Source organism: Brassica oleracea, chromosome C1, assembly GCF_000695525.1.
Source record: "Brassica oleracea var. oleracea cultivar TO1000 chromosome C1, BOL, whole genome shotgun sequence".
In the NCBI taxonomy this organism is placed as follows: Eukaryota; Viridiplantae; Streptophyta; class Magnoliopsida; order Brassicales; family Brassicaceae; genus Brassica; species Brassica oleracea.
Genome location: NC_027748.1, coordinates 16,254,002 through 16,256,485, shown reverse-complemented (window position 1 = coordinate 16,256,485; position 2,484 = coordinate 16,254,002). Strand labels below are relative to the sequence as shown.

Sequence of the window (2,484 nt, the reverse complement as noted above, 5' to 3'; positions counted from 1 at the left end):
ATGATTTTAAAGCGCCCTTGACTTTAAATGGAATAACCTTATCTTGCAACCACTCAACATGATTCAATAATGTTGTTCAGTGGCCGTGACTTTTCCATCAATTTTATCCATCAATTTCGGCTTTAAATGACATAACCTTATCTTGCAACCACTCAACATGATTCAATAATGTTGTTCAGTGGCCGTGACTTTTCCATCAATTTTATCCATCAATTTCGGCTTTAAATGACATAACCTTATCTTGCAACCACTCAACATGATTCAATTATGCTTTTAAGTGCCCGTGACTTTTCCATAAATCTTATCTTCTAGCCACTCAATGTGATTTAATAATACTGTCAAGTGCCCATGACTTTTTCTTTATTGTAAGAATCTTATCCTCCAACCACTCAACATGATCCATCGGTTTTATTGTCTTATAAATATGGAAGTATAAATACCACAATGGATCCATCCGAAATTCCTTTTGATATGGATTCATCAGAACTTCTTTTTGATATTGAAGCTTACAAAAGACAATCTGAAATTGAAGAAAGGTATATTCTCAACCAGTTTAGGGAGCGTAAAAAAAAAATAGAGGAAGACTATCCATCTCGTAGCAAGAGAAGATACCACAAGAGAGATCATGCAGCGGCAAATCAAAGAGTGATTGACGACTACTTTTCCAATCAACCTACATATGACGATGCAATGTTTCATCGACGATTTTGAATGCGAAAACATGTTTTTCTCCGAATCGTAGGGGACCTATCAAGAAGTGACGATTACTTCACTCAACGATATGACACAGCTAATAAAGAAGGTATATCTCCATTAGCGAAATGTACCACAGCCATGCGAATATTAGCATATGGTATGGCAGCCGACGCGGTTGATGAATACATCGAAATTGGAGGCACAACAGCTTTGGAGTGCTTGCGTAGGTTCTGCAAGGTAATCATACAAATGTACGAGCAAGTGCATCTTAGAGCCCCAACTAAAGATGACCTGCAAAGAATTTTGCATTTTAGTGAAATGCGAGGGTTCCCGGGGATGATTGGGAGTATTGATTGCATGCACTGGGAATGGAAAAATTGTCCTAAAGCGTGGGAATGACAATATACTCGAGGAGATAAGGGAACTACCACTGTTATTCTTGAACGGTTGCAACCCATGATCTATGGATCTAGCATGCTTTTTTTGATGTCCAGGCACATTGAACGATATGAACGTTCTAGATCGTTCACCAATGTTCGATGCTGTTGAACAAGGAAATACTCCAAGAGTTAACTTTTTCATGAACCAACGATCTTACAATATGGCATACTATCTAGCTGACGGTATTTATCCTTCTTATCCTACTTTCGTCAAATCGATTAGGCTTCCCCAAGGTGAACCAGACAAGTTATTTGCACAAGTTCAGGATGGATGTCAGAAAAGGACATTGAACGTGCATTCGGAGTGCTGCATGCTCGATTTAAAATCATTAGTCAACCAGCTCGCTTGTGTGAAATTTCTGATTTGGCTATCATAATGAGGTCGAGTATCATATTGTATAATATGATTGTTGAGGATGAACGAGATACATATGCTCAACACTGGATTGATTATGATCAACCTGAGGCAAGTGTATCTAATGCACCACAACCATTCTCGACCGAAGTATTACCTGCATTTGCAAATCACGTTCGTGCTAGATCTGAGTTGCGTGATTCAAACGTGCATCACGAATTGCAAGCAGATCTAGTCAAACACATATGGCAAAAATTCAGAATGTTCCGTGGTTAGAAATATTTCTAAGTTTGTGAGTTAAGTTTATTGTACTAATTATGCTATGTGTGTTTTATTATTTGTGTTGTATGCTTATTAATGTATTGTATTTAATTTTAAGTTTTTGGAATTCTATTTTTTTATTAATAGCTCTTTATATTTTTTATATTTAATAATTGATATTTTTATTGAAATCGTAAAATTAAACATAAATTAATTAATCATTTATATAGCTTTTAAATATTGTAATTTAATTTAAACTAATAATTATTATTAATATGTAATTACAAAATAAAAGATGTAAAACAAAACAAAAATATGGAAAATAAAAATGGTAAAGTAGAATGTCGAATTTTATTAAACAAACCATTGTAGAGTATAGAAAATGAGTGAGTATTGAATTATCAAGTGTAAGAGAGAGAAACTGATGTGGAAAAAAGATAAGATGATGTGGAGAGTGTTGTGTGTTGAATCTATTGTATATAGTCTAATGATATAATTTTATCTATTTTGGTTTAGGGTAAGAAAAGTTCTCAACGTTTGGACCGATACTGACGACGACACATGTAACATGCTTGTACTACTATAGACAACAACCTCAACACATTGCACCACGACCAAAACAAATGTGGCCAACTGAGTCTTTGCAACTATTTTAGTCTTATGTTACACTTGGAACAATTTATTTTGATCATTCTTTAAAATAAATTGATGAATAGACAATTCTTGAAATGC

General features: G+C 34.5%; 1 pseudogene; it reads left to right on the top strand.

Moving 5' to 3' along the window:
* The first annotated feature begins 444 nt into the window (after positions 1–444).
* On the top strand, positions 445–1,767 carry LOC106333094 (annotated as a pseudogene).
* Positions 1,768–2,484: the final 717 nt, after the last annotated feature.